Below are 15992 nucleotides of genomic sequence, written 5' to 3'. Positions count from 1 at the left end.
AATAAAAAAAATCTATACAATGATATTGTGAAATTAAAATTATTTCCTTTCTCTTTGAGGGATCGTGCAAAATTTTGGTTTTCTTCTTTGCCACACAATAGTATTGATGCATGGGATAAGTGCAAAGATGCTTTTATTACTAAGTATTTTCCTCCCACGAAAATTATTTCCATTAGAAATCAAATTATTAATTTCAAGCAATTTGAGCATGAACATGTTCACAATCTTGGGAAAGAATGAAATTAGTGCTAAGAAATTGTCCTACTCATGGTTTAAATCTATGAATGTTTATACATTTTTTATGCAGGATTGAATTTTGTCTCTATAAATATTTTAGACTCCATCGTGGGTGGTAATTTTCTGGAAATTACTTTGGTTTAAGCTACCAAATTACTTGATAATATCACGAAAAATTATTCACAATGGCATACCAAAAGAGCACCTACTAGTAAAAAGGTTAATTCTATTGAAGAGATTAATACTTTGAGTGAAAAAGTTGAGGCACTTATGAAATTGGATGCTAGTAAAAATGCTTCTATTGATTTTCATGATGTGCATTTATCTAGTTCTATTGAGCAAAATAATGATCCCATAGATGTGAATTTTGTCTCGCAAAACAACTTTAACAATGATTCTTATAGGGGTAATTTTAATCCTAGACCGTCGCTTGGAAGTTCCTCCAATAATTATAGCAATTACTATAGCAATTCATATAATATTAATAAGATGCCCTCTAATATTGATAATAATATTAAATAATCTAATAATGCTCAAAAAGTTTTCAGCACTACGACAGAAGAAAAATTGAGTAAGATTGATGATATGTGTGGGAGCATTGATAGAATTACACATGATGTAGAAAATATCAAGATTAAATGTTTTCCACCCAATATTGATGTTAATGAATCAACTAAAGCCTTGTATGTCTCCATCGATGAAAGTAAGAAAAGAAACGCCTTGCTAAGAGCTAAAAAAGATTTTTTTAAGAAGTGAACCTAGCTTACTTGGCTAGTTGAGTGGGTGTACAACCCAACCATAGAGGTTCAAGTCCTCACGGGCACGAATTTAGGTTCTTATTATATAAAAAACTAACCGTGGGGGCTTCCCTTACCGCTTTCCTGAAAAAAAATAGAAAAGGTGATTCCGCTCAATTTCTTTCATAGTAATGATGAAGATGTTAAAATAATTGGAGTTTCTTCTATTGACCCTTGTCTAGTAATATTAAACTTGATAATAACGACGCTTAGTAAGAGTCAACTTTAGCTAGAAAGCGTCCCCATAATTTGGACGATGAAAATCTTGTTGAAAAATTAGATAAATGTGAGTTTGGATAGGTAAAAGCATTAACCAGTGATGTGCCCACTCTCTTGGATTACAAAGACATTAATTATGTAGTTGTTCTCTAATTGAATTTATTTATTTGTGCCAATCATTTTAAATTCACCCAATGCATATGAACAAAATAGGGCTTTTACTAAACATATAGTAGAAGCTATGATGAAAGCCTTTCAAGAAAAGTTAGAATTAGAGATTTCAATTTCTAGAAATTTATATGATGAATGGGAACCCACCAATAAAGTCACGATGAAAAATTATGAGTGCAATGATTTATGTGATTTGGGTGCTAGTGTTTCCACAATTTTGAAATCTCTATGTGATGTGTTAGGTTTTACCAATTTGGAAGAGTGTTCTCTTAATCTGCACTTAGCGGATTCTACTGTTAAAAAGCCTTTGGGAAGAATTAATGATGTTCTTATTCTTGAAAAAATATGTGCCCATAGATTTTATTGTGCTTGATATTAATTGCAACCCATCTTGTCCCATAATACTTGGTAGGCCATTTTTACAAACTATAGGTACCGTGATTGATATGAAAGCAGGGAATATTAAATTTCTGTTTCCGTTGAGAAAGGATATGGAACAAATCCCTAGAACTAAAATTAATCCGCCATAGGAGTCAATCATGAGGGAAACCTATGGAGTAAAAACTTAAGAAGACAAGACTTAAATCTATCCATTATGCCTTGTTAGGGGCATAAAACAATAGTGCTTGTTAGGAGGCAACCCAATAGTTATATTTTAAATTTTTGTTTTCCTTTATGTTTTTCAATAGTTATGCAATTATTCTACTATTATGATCGTGTTTTCATGTTCTTATTAGTGTTTGTGCTAAGTAAAGCCTTTAGGATTGCATTGGATGATAGCTGATTTGGTCCTATTGAAAATTAGAAACTTTTGCACCCAACTATGGAATTTTGAAAATTCACAAAAATTGTGCTTTTACTCTGATTTTTTTACACATGATTGATATAAAAATTTCCCACGCTGTCCTAATTCTTCATAATTATTAGAATTACACAGATTTGGTCATACTTCACATTATTACACACTGTTCTGTTTTTGACCGATTCTGTTTTCGTTGCATTGTGTGTTTATTTTGGTGAATTGATGGATATTATAGGGGGGTATATGCCATGTTAAAGTTGGAATATAGTAGGTATAATGCAATAATAAAATATGAATGAGTTTTCAATAGTATTTAGAGTGGTGATTTGCTTTATTATACTAACAAATCTCACTAAGGTTTTTTTAAGATTTGTGGAGTTGAAGTTTTCAAGTTTTGGGTGAGATCACGATGGATGAAGGAATAAGGAGTGGAAAGAGGCTAAGCTTGGGGATGCCCATGGCACCCCAAGGCAATATTCATGGACTACCAAGCAATTAAGCTTGGGGATGCCCCGAAAGGCATCCCCTCTTTCTTGACAATTTTAGCGTGGGTCATTGGATCTACAAGATAGATTGTAAAGACAATTTTAGACTAAGTTCATGATAATTAAGTTCATCTAATCAAATTATTTAATGAACTCCCACTCAGATAGACATCCCTGTAGTCATCTAAGTGATACATGATTCATATCGACTAGGCCGTGTCCATCAAGTGAGACGAACTAGTCAACAATGGTGAACATCGCCATGTTGATCGCATCTATTATACAACTCATGTTCGACCTTTTGGTCTCTCGTGTTTCAAGGCCATGTCTGTACATGCTAGGCTCGTCAAGTCAACCTAAGTGTTTCGCATGTGTAAATCTGGCTTACACCTATTGTATGCGAACGTTAGAATCTATCATGCCCGATCATCACATGGTGCTTCGAAACAACGATCAATCGCGACGGTGCACACTTAGGGGGGGACACATTTTTTGAAATTTTGGTGAGGGATGATCTTATTTACTACCGTCGTTCTAAGAAAATAAGATGTAAAAACAAGATAAACATCACATGCAAATCATAAAGTGACATGATATGGCCAATATCATCTTGCGCCTTTGATCTCCATCTTCGGGGTGCGGCATGATAATTAGTAACGGAAATCAAATTGACCAAATCATCGCCCACAAGTACTTGCGTTCTACTCGTGCATAGAATCTATGCATAGACCTAGCTCATGATGCCACTGTTAGGGAACGTAGTAATAACTCAAAAATGTCCTACGTGTCACCAAGATCAATCTAGGAGATGCTAGCAACGATAGAGAGGGAGTGCATCTTCATACCCTTGAAGATCGCTAAGCGTAAGCGTTGCAAAGAACGCGGTTTATGGAGTCATACTCGCGGCGATTCAAATCGCAGAAGATCTGAATCAAGCACCGAATGGACGGCGCCTCCGTGTTCAACACATGTACAACCCGGGGACGTCTCCTCCTTCTTGATCCAGCAAGGGGAGAGGAGAAGTTAAGGGAGAGCTCCGGCATCAAGACGCCGTGGTGGTGGTGGAGCTCGTGGTTCTCCGGCAGAGCTTCGCTAAGCACTACAAAGGAGGAGGAGGTGTTGGAGGGGGGAGGTCTGCCCCAGGGGCTAGTGGTAAACTCCCATGCACCTCCCCACTATATATAGGGGTGGAGGGGACTTTTTTCTTGCCCTCCAAGTCCATTGCAGCGTTGGCAAAGGTGGGAGGAAAGAAATCTCATCCTTTCCCTTCCCCATCGATTGTTATCCCCCTTTTTTAGGGATCTTGATCTTATCCCTTCGGGATATGATCTTATTCCTTCTAAGGGGGGATCTCAGTGCGCCTTGACAAGGGGTGTGGGTTCTTGAACCCAATACACACGTTCATGTGGGTCCCCTCATGCAGGTGGGCCCCACTCCAAAACCTTCTAGAATCTTCCCGGTACAATACCGAAAAATCCCGAACATTTTTCGGTGGCCAAAATAGGACTTTCCATATATAAATCTTTACCTCCAGACCATTCCAGAACTCCTCGTGACGTCTGGGATCCCATTTGGGACTCCGAACCACTTTCGGTAACCACATAGAATTCCCATACAACTATAGCGTCACCGAACTTTAAGTGTGTAGACCCTACGGGTTCGGGAACCATGCAGACATAACCGAGACACCTCTCCGGCCAATAACCAATAGCGGGATCAGAACCATGATCTCGGGGATTCAATTAACCCCGTATACAATTCCCTTTATCCATCGGTATGTTACTTGCCTAAGATTCGATCGTCGGTATCCCCATACCTTGTTAAATCTCGTTACGGGCAAGTCTCTTTACCCGTGACTAACTCCTTAGTCACATTGAGCTCATTATGATGATGTATTACCCAGTGGGCCTAGAGATACCTCTCCGTCACACGGAGTGAGAAATCCAAGTCTCGATTCGTACCAACCCAACAGACACTTTCGAAGATACCTGTACTGCACCTTTATAGTCACCCAGTTACGTTGCGACATTTGATACACCCGAAGCATTCCTACAGTATCCGGGAGTTGCACAATCTCATGGTCTAAGGAAATGATACTTGACATTAGAAAAGCTCTAGCACATGAACTACACGATCTTTGTGCTATGCTTAGGATTGGGTCTTGTCCATCACATCATTCTCCTAATGATGTGATCCCGTCATCAACGAGATCCAATGTCCATGGTCACGAAACCATGACCATCCATTGATCAAAGAGCCAGTCACCTAGAGGCTCACTAGGGACATGGTGTGGTCTATGTATTCACACATGTATTACGGTTTCCGGTTAATATAATTATAGCATGAACAATATACAATTATCATAAACAAGGAAATATAATAATAACCATTTTATTATTGCCTCTAGGGCATATTTCCAATAAGAGCCACCTCCATATCATGATTTTCTAGAATACTCTACGTGGTTTACTTAAATTGTTTGAGCTAGGGAATTGCTCTAGTACTTTAGTTATATATATTTTAGCACAATGGTGATTATATTTTAAACAAATGCTCTCATGCATCACATATATCAATTCGAGAGGTAGTAAAATTTAAACAAATCGACTCTCATGCTTCACTTAAATTATTTTGAGAGTTGATATGATAATTTTTAAAGAAATATTTATGATCTCGTTCTTCACTTATATCTTTTTGATAGTTAAATAATAGTAATGATAATTTGCACGAGATATGAATTTGGTCCCATAGTGATAGATATTGAAGAGGGATATAATAAAAACTTTCATGAAGATCATCGCATATTATAAAGTTTATTCCGTGCAATAGCTTTGCGATATACAAATTGTAATATGTGAGTCTTGTTGGTGAGTAATTATGATAAGAATATTTGTGTTAAGGTTTGTGATTCTCTATGCAAAAACGAAAGTCAATAGTTATGCAATGAAGTTACATCCTACTTGTGGTGCATTATTCAATGTTAGCTATGTTTAATAATCATTTATGACCGTTTTCCTTTCTTGGTTGGTCGCATCTCAATCTATTTGCTAGGCTTCATTTGTACAAAGGAGGAATATAGCTTGTGCATCCAACTCCTTAAACCCAAAGTTGTGCAAATTGAGTCCACCATACCTACCTATATACGGTATTTCCATGTCGTTCCAAATAAATTTGTATGTGCCAACTACAATTTTCAAAAGAATTTCCTTTTTGTGTGTTTGTACCTCTCATGAAGCGGCAGGGGGTGGCCAATATTTCCATGCTAGTTAGGTTATTCTCAAGAAGAATGTTTATTCACTTGTCCTTGCACAAGAGGGTGGTAGGTAATAGGAACGCCGAGTCCAAAAATGAAAAAACTATATATATGTTGTTCAATAATAAATTCCTTGGGAAGTGTTGGTATGGAGGGCACCCATGCATATGTCTAGCCATGGGTTGTGTGAGAATGGTGGAAAAGGAAATAAACTTTATTTTGTGTTTGAGAATCGCCCATGATTTATCTAGCATGGAAGATATTGAAAATTCTCGGTTGTTTTCGTTGACGGGAAAAGCATGCCTCTCAAAACAAATCTTATTTGTCAACTTAAGCTATGAGCTCTCGCACCTCAACAAATCTCTGCTTCCCTCTGCGAAAGGCCTATCTATTTACTTTTACGCAATTTTTATTTTTATTGAGGCTCTATCTTCTGTGATTAATACTGCAGGATGCTGCTAATGGGACACTACAATCAGAGACCCTTCTAGGAAACTGTGTGGCGATGCATTAATCACAAATGGTGATGTAAAAAACATTAAAAATGACATGACACGTGTGCCATGGAAGAGACATCAAACATGATTCTAATTATAGTTGCGTGTGCAATGCGTGGCATACGGTTCAGTCCAATGAACTGTTTGCGACGAGGCAGAACAACAGAAACAGCCAGGCATATGAAGCTGTGTGCGATATATGGCGTAAAATTTACTCGGATGAACTATTTGTGATTAGGGAACGCAATGGAAACAATCACCCAGATTAAAGTGTGTGTGATACACAACATACAATTCACTCAGATGAACTTTTTTCGATTAGGCAACACAACATAAATGTTTCAACTTAACAAGATATGTGTGATATGTGGCAAATAGGTCCTCATCAGAAATGTGTGCGAAGACCCATAATAACATAGACAATTTCTGCTAATAAGCCGCCTGTGTTGTGGACAAACGCTTGGTGGTATACAATTGTCAGCGACTGATGTATTCAACACTGACGGGTTCCGTAGTATGGTCCGTGTGCGATGTCATTGCATACAAAATAACAATATATGTACTTATGACTTATAAGGACTTGATTCCATAAGCAAATTGAACATCCAATTACATAGGTGGCTAGTTCACACATGACCTTTGCACACACCAAAGTATGTTCCAAAATGCCTAGAAAACTCAAATAATGCATAAAAAGCAAAACGAATGCTGAATAGTTTCATATTTTTAGGACGACACTTCTATTGTTGCGTGTTGCCTCTGTAAAATAAATTAAGGAGGGAAGAGACAGTGTGTGTCATTACACACACATAGGTCACATGTTCCCACTCGGAACCATGAGGCTTCTCGAGAGAAGCTCCGATTTGTAAGAAGTTTATAACAAAACTTGTCCCAAATTGGACTAATTTTTTACCACATCATGATGGTGCCAGGTCATAACACCGTGCCAAGTTTCATGATTTTGAGGCCAGTTTTGGATTTACAGTAATTTTAAAACCAGTTTCTCAATGTTTACTTTCGATTCAACACCGCCCTGGATAGATTTTTCCTCGTGGGTCCCAATGTCATAATTCAAATCTCTCACTACCATGCAGCTTTTATTATTAGGAATTACATCCCATTCGGTGTGCTATATGAAAATAAGTTTGTGGGTGCTGGCGGGCGCTAAGAACCTACGGGCTCTGTAATGAACCATGAACTCAAGGATCCCATGAGAGTGATGTTCTTTCCCTATGTTTTGATTGCTTATAATACTTATGTATTAATTAAAGAAATGGAAAGAAATTGGCTCAGTATGAAAGAAAATATGGGTCAAAGCTGAGTTGAAAAGGGCAACAATATCTAACTCCTGCTTACAAACGGTCCAAAAGCACAAGGATTTATTTTTCATCAAGTTCATGACGATTACTTCTGCTGCTTTATGCTTAACCGAAGCATGGCACGTCTACATTGTTGGTCTAACGCACACGGTCCAAATAAATAACCCGTATGCAGTATTGCTTGCCAATTATTAACAATCTCCTGTTTGTAAGAAGATTATATCAACACTTTTCTCAAATTTGACGAAAAAATATAATATCACAGTCTACTGGTGTCCATATGACACCATGATAAGTCTCATGAATTTGAACTTAGTTTTGGATTTACTAAATTTTAAAAATCAATATTCTCAACGTTTTGAGATCTCTTGCACGCAAAACATGCACCGAGGAACACACATGTGATTTTGCAATCAATTTTTGTGCACATGTAGCTCAAATTTGATTTTTGCAAATTAAATCCCTAGGAAATCAATCAATGTATAAAATGGTCGAATAATCTCAATTTTTAATAATTTTAACACGACACTCCTTTGGTCACATGTTCGCTGCAAAAAAAGTTTGACATGCCTCGGAGTGGCGGTGGTGGTGCGGGATGTGTGTGTTTGAGTGGGGGAGGGGGGGGGGTCCACCAGTACACTACGAGTCGTGAGCCTCTCTATGGGATTCATCATTTTGTGAGTCATATATGCCACATTAAAGTCGGTAAGTGGTTACTTATAACATTACACAAACCTTTCATACATACATGTTCGGGCCACATGCATGCATTGGTGGCCCTCTCAGACACTCCCACATGCGGTTAACAGCGATGTTCCCATTCGTTAGGTCGCAAAGGTTTTCAGTATCCACCAACAACGACAAGCATTTGACCAAAGGGGGGTTCATCTTGGCATGTGTGTTACCGTGTGGATAATGGTGAGATTCAATATCAATGTTCGGGCAAGTGCATACACATGAGTCCCTCCCACTGGCTCGAAGTGAAGGGCTTACACATTGTGAACCTCTCTGTAGTGCGTTTTCGGTTTGCTAAGCATGTGCCACATTAAAGTTCTGCACTGGGTATTCAAACATCACACAACACAACTCTTTTGGGCACATGTGTGCGGTGGTTGTCCTATGACACTCAGTCATGTGTGACTCGTTGTCGGCCCGCAAGGTCATCGTCGATTAGTTTATCCTACAGCGAGAGAGAGGTTAATTTGACCAACAAGGATGGTTCTTTTTTGGTTTGTGTCACGTAAATGCATTGTACGAGTATGTAGTACTTGTCAAAGAGGGGGCACCATGTGTACTATATATGTGTCATAACCTCACTCTATGTGAGGACTTTTCGGTTCCCGAGGCAGGTGGCACATCAAAGTTGTGCATTGGTATTCAAACATCATGAAATACCATGCAGGTGGTTCTTTCCCTATAGGAACTCACTTGCATGCACCACTTCCATCTATCGGCCCACGAGATAGTCCTCCAGCACTTTGACCCAACGAGAGAGAGGTTAATTTGACCTTCAAGGAATGATTCTTTATGGTTTGTGCTACAGTAGGAGTATATATATACCATGCGTATAATGGAGGCTAGCACATACCACACACGATGCATGAACCTTGCTCTCTGTGTGGACTTTTCGGTTTTTGAGGTATATATAGGTGCCACATCAAAGTTATGCATTATGTATTCAAACATCACACAAACACCTCTTTGGGCCACATGTAAATGGTGGTTATCCTATATAGGATGCTCACTCGTGTGTGATGTACGCTTCGCTCATGTGGGCCCACGACGTCATCGTTCATCACTTTGACCCAACGAGAGAGATGTATAGTTTGACGAACAAGGATGATTAATTCTTTTAGGACCATATTACGCTTGGAGTATATAGTGCATGTCGAAGTGGGGATGGAACCAACATATACTATAGGTGTCATGAACCCCACTCCGTGTGGGGACTTTATGGATTTCGAGGCAGACGCCACATCAAACTTGTGCATTAGGTATTCAAAACATCACAACCACACACCTCTATATATGTTTGGCACACATGCAAGGGATGTTAGTTGTCCTCTCGCACTCACTCACGCAGTTATCGGTGATGCTTCCATCTATGAGCCCGCTTGGTCCATCACTTTCACCGACAACGAGAGAGGTTAATTAATTTGACTTAGGGATTAATTTTTTGTTTCTCTCACGGGATAGATTATGATGTGAGATTAAATTATTGCGCATGTGTACACTTGAATCCATCCCACTGGATAGAATTGGGGGGGGGGGGAGCAGGTACACGAGACGTCATGAACCTCTTGCTCTATGTGGCGAACGTGCGATTTTCAATGCATGCATCACATCAATGTGGTGCATTGGGTATTCAACACATATATTGGTGACAACATAATAATTTCAGATCTGAAATCATGGCACTCGGGCCCTAGTGACAAGCATTAAGCATGGAAAAGTAGTAGCAACATCAATCTCAGAACATAGTGGATACTAGGGATCAATCCCCGTCAAAACTAACTCGATTACATGATAGATCTCATCCTACTCATCACCGCCCAGCGAGGCTACGAATAGATTACTCACGAATGATGAAGAGCTTCATGGAATTGGAGAGGGAAGAAGGTTGATGATGACGATGGAGACGATTTCTCCTCTCCGGAGCCCAAAACGGACTCCACATCTGTCCTCCAGATGAAGAACAGGATGTGGCGGCGCCTCCGTATTGCAAACGCGACGAAATCTTCTCTTCTGGTTTTTTTTGGCGAAAGTGAATTTATAGAGCTAAGTTTAGGGGCGGCAGAGCCACGTGGGCCCCACAAGCTTGGTTGCCGCGGCCAGGGGGGTGGCCGCGGCAACAGGGCTTGTGGCCCACTGGCCCAGCCCCTCCGGTGGATCTTTGCGCAGGTATTTTACATATTTTCCAGAAAAATTCTCCGTAAATTTTCAGGACGTTCCGAGAACTTTCATTTCTGCACAAAAACAACACCATGGCAATTCTGCTGAAAACAGCGTCAGTCCGGGTTAGTTCCATTCAAATCATGCAAATTTGAGTCCAAAACAAGGGCAAACTAGTTTGGAAAAGTAGATACGATGGAGACGTATCAACTCCCCCAAGCTGAAAACCTGGCTTGTCCTCAAGCAACTCAGTTGACAAACTGAAAGAGAAACAAAAACTTTGACAAACTCTGTTTGATCTTGTTGTTGCAACTATGTCTAACTCGTAACCAGAATTTCAATAAGATCACAAGTTAACCACATAAGCAAGTGACACAAAGGTCTCACGGTAAACTAATATCAATGGCATAATCAGCTAACGAGCAAATAATAATGAGTTTCAGATACCAACAATTCAATCAAAACAAGCATGAAGCAATATGAATAGGTGGTATCTCGCTAGCTCTTTCTGAGATCAAGGACTGGCTAAACATTGTAATTCATAGCAACAAAGATCCAGGTATAGTCATACTCAATATCAATCAAAAGCAAAGCATAAAAATGACGGAGGTGCTCTCTAATTGGTGCTTATATAAGAAGAGGATGACTCAATAGGAAAATAAATAGACAGGCCCTTCGTGGAGGGAAGCATTGATTTGCAGAGGTGCCAGAGCTCAAGCTTTGAAAACAGAGATAATAATTTTGGGTGGATGCTTTCATTGTCAACGCAATGACCAAGAGTTCTCAATATCTTCCATGCTACTCATGCTATAGGTGGTTCCCAAACGGAAAAGTAAAGTTTTAACTCCCCCACCACCGATCAATCACACTCCACGCCTAGCCGAATCCTCGGGTACCGTCGATACTAACATCAATCCAGGGGGAGTCTTGTTTTATAATTATGTTTTCGATTTAAGCGTGGAACTGGGCATTCCAATTACCGGCCCCTTTCTCGTGAATGACAGTGAATAAACACATGTCGAGGATAACACGCCTGACATGGAAGATATCAATAGCCCCCTGTCACCACATGAGCGGTTCGGGCATGCAAAACAGATTATTTCTTGAAGGTTTAGAGAATGGCACATGCAAATTTACTTGGAACGGCAGGTAAATACCGCAAATAGGTAGGTATGGTGGACTCTCATGGAAAAACTTTTGGGTTTATGGAAGTGGATGCACAAGCAGTATTCCGCTTACTACAAGTGAAGGCTAGCAAAAGACTGGGAAGCGACCAACTAGAGAGCGACAACAGTCATCAAGATGCAATGAGTTTGACTAACATGGAATGCAAGCATGAACAGGATATAAATCACCATGAACACGAACATCATAGAGGCTATGCTGATTTTGTTTCAACTAGATGTATGAACATGCGCCAAGTCAAGGCACTTGAATCATTCAAAGCAGAATACCATCCTATCATACTACATCATAGTCATCTCAAAATCTATGTTGGCATTCAAGACAAACCATTATAAGCTCCTAGCTAAATAAGCATGGCATCAGAAACTATGATCTCTAAGTTGTCATTGCAAACATGGTTCTCTCACAAAAAAGCTGAATCTGCGATGACAAGCTAGTCATATTTACAAAAACAAAATAGATAGAGTTCATACCAGCTTTTCCAGTCTCAGTCACTTCATCATATATCATCATTATTGCCTTTCACTTGCACGATCGAACGATGTGAACAATAATAAGAGTGCTCGTGCATTGGACTAAGCTGAATCTGCAGGCAAACACAAAGGAGAAGACAAAGTAATATGGCTCTTTGAAAGCTAAACAGGTATGCATGGAAGAGCAACTAAACATTGTAACCAATATCTTCTACCTTGACCCAAAGAAAAAGAAAACTATTTACACGGGAAAGCTCCCAACAAGCAAAAATAAGAAAGGAAAATCTTTTTGGGTTTTCTCAAAAGGACACAAAGCAAGAAAACAAGAAAATAAAAATAAACTAGCATGGATAATACAGTGGCAAAGTGTGAACACCGATGAACAAAGTGAAAGCATAAGCATGAATGTAAGGTCGGTGAGAACACGTACTCCCCCAAGCTTAGGCTTTTGGCCTAGCATGGACTACTCCCTAGGACAGTCCTGGCAAAACCCAAAATCATAATCGGGCTTATACGTGAGCGCTGCAGCCACTGCCTGAATAGGTGCCTCACGAAGACGAGCAGCCGTCACCTCCCTCTCATACTCCTCTGCCTCTCCTATGGTTATGTAGTATCTCCGTTTTACCTGAAAGTCAAAGAAAGCAGGAGCAGGAAGGGTAATATGGAAGACACGCTGTCGATTAAATATCAATCAGTACAGGAGGGATTCATCATCCCTCTCAAGGAACTGGTAGCATGTCAAAGCGACGAGGGCAAGGAAAGCTGTATGGAGTGGGGGATCTCCTACGCGGATGGGTACTCCAAGAAAATTTGCTATGCGAGTGGCATAGATGCCGCCAAAGAAATCTCCCTCCATAGCGTTCTTATTCAGCCTCCTTGCTATAATAGCTCCCATGTTGAAGCTTTCGTCACCCATAACTGCGCTCTTAAGGATACTAATGTCAGATGCGCACAGGTGAAAATGTTCAACCTTACCGTTAATGCATCTACCTATGAAGAGGGCAAAGTAGTGCAAGGCAGGGTAACGAATGCTTCCTATGGTAGCTTGCGTGATGTCTCTAGTTTCTCCAACAGATATACTAGAGAAAAAATCTTTAACCGAAGATTTAGCAGGATCTTTAAGATTACCCCCATCGGGTATTTTGCAAATCCTATTAAAATCCTCCAAATCCATGGCATAGGATTTATCATACAAATCAAACAGTATGGATGAGTCACGGCCAACTGAAAATTTAAATCTACGCACGAAAGAGGCAGTGAGCATAGCATACTGTTGACATTTATCTGAGAGGAATTCTTCTAACCCGGCATTGCAGACAAGTGTATCAAACTCATCCTTGAAGCCTGCTTCGATCATGAACTCATCGGAAGGCCATTCACATGGTCGGTGCATTCCTTAGTTGATAATGATCGGGCTCCCGAAAAGAAAGACGGGGACCCTTCTTACTTGACGAACCACCATGAAACTTCCTCCTGAACATAATTTCTCTTTGCTGAAATTTTGAAGTTCAAGAGAAAAGTGAATAAAGACCAAAAACACCTTGTAGAAACTACTCCTACTAGTGCATAGAGACCGTATCACGTGCTAAAACTACTTGGGACCAGCTAAAATCAACATTTCAAGCTCAAGAACAGGGTCACCAAGGTAGCAAGAATACGCGAAGGATAAAGCACTAGAGCAAAAACTAATTGGACCAATGGAGGAGTCACTTACCAAGGAGTAGTTTCCCCAAAACGGTTCGGAGAATGGTGCTTTGAGCAAGGAGATTGAAAATCACAACCAAATGAGCAAGAACACGGGTTTGAGCTGCGAAACAATTTTTTCTAGAGGAAGAAGAAGAGGATGGGAGCTGGAATGAGTGGAGGGGGCCCTATGGGCCCCACAAGCTTGCTTGCCATGGCCAGGGGGGTGGCCGCGGTGACAGGGCTTGTGGCTCACTGGGGTGGCCCCCAGACCAGCTCTTTGTCTCAGTATTTTTGAAATATTCCAGAAAAAATCATACTAGATTTTCAGGACCATCGGAGAACTTTTATTTTTGGGGTATTTTTCTTCGGGACGCTAAAATTGAAAACAGGAAAAACTAAACTAAACCTATCATTTTTCTTCTAAGCAACATAAAGTAAAAGCTTAAAACAGAGGTATGTGACTCTTTGATTCATCCGTTTCCTGGTCATCGAAAGAAATCCGTCAATGGGGTTGATCAAATACTTATGACAAAACTTTCTCAAATCGCAAGAGAGAACGTAGAGTTTTCAAATAGCCACTAAGTCACCTCAATGGGGATATGAATCTCCCCAACATGCAAATCATACTTCATCTTGACACGAGGAATAGTTCAGTCAAAGCTCCCAATAAGAATCGATGAAGTTTTTTCGATAGCATTGATGCAATGTACTTGATATCATTTCTTCGGAAAGTGCACGGTATGCTCATTACCGTTGACATGGAAAGTGACATTGCCTTTGTTGCAATCTATAACAGCCCCTGCAGTGTTTAAGAAGGGTCTTCCGAGGATGACAACCATGGCATCGTCCTCGGGAATATCTAAGATAACAACGTATGTTAAGATAGTGGTGTTAGCAACCACAACAGGCACAACCTCGCAAATGCCAACATGGAAAGCAGTTGATTTGTCAGCCATTTGCACAGAGATTTCAGTAGGTGTCAACTTATCCACTTCAAGTCTACGATAAAGAGAGAGAGGCATAACTCTAACTCCGGCTTCGAGTCACATAAGGTAGTTCTTATGTAGTTCCCTTTAATGGAGCAAGGTATAGTGGGCACTCCGGGATCACCAAGTTTCTTAGGAGTTCCACCTTTGAAAGTGTAATTGGCAAGCATGGTGGAGATCTCAAGATCTGGTATCTTCCATTTATTGGTCACGATATCTTTCATGTACTTGGCATACGGAGACATTTTGAGCATATCAACTAACCGCATCTGCAGAAAGACGGGTCTTATCATTTCAATAAAGCGCTCAAAATCCTCATCATCCTTTTTCTTGGATGGCTTAGGAGGAAAGGGCATAGGTCTCTGAACCCATGGCTCCCTTTCTTTACCGTGCTTCCTAGCAGTGAAGTCATTCTTATCGTATCTCTTAGGTTGTGGGTTATCAGGATTAACCGTAGGTTCAATCTCCAAATCCTTATCATTGCTAGGTTGAGCATCATTGTGAACATCGATGTCCATATTGTGACCAGGTTCATGTTCATCACCAGATTGTGTTTCTGCATCATACGCAGAAATATCATTTGGTTCTTCAGGTGTGACAGTATTTCGTGAACCAACATGCAGGTTTCTATCATCCTTCTTCTTCTCCCTAGGATGACTGGGTGCATCTGCATTAATTCCTTGAGAATCTTGATCAATTCTCTTAGGATGACCCTCAGGATACAAAGGTTCCTGAGTTATTTTGCCTCCTCTAGTAATGACTCTGACAGAATTGTCATTTAATTCATTGAGCAGGTCATTCTGAGCTTTAAGTACTTGTTCTACCTAAGTAGTAATCATAGAGGCATGTTTACTCAGAAGCTTCAAATCATTGACATTTCTGTCTACACAAGCACTTAAATGACTAAGCATACGAGTACTGTTCCAAATGTCTGCTAACATAATTATTGAAACTCTGTTGTTTGGCAACAAAGTTGTCAAATTCATCAAA

Source organism: Hordeum vulgare, chromosome 6H, assembly GCF_904849725.1.
Source record: "Hordeum vulgare subsp. vulgare chromosome 6H, MorexV3_pseudomolecules_assembly, whole genome shotgun sequence".
NCBI lineage: Eukaryota > Viridiplantae > Streptophyta > Magnoliopsida > Poales > Poaceae > Hordeum > Hordeum vulgare.
Note: the sequence above shows the minus strand (reverse complement) of the source record.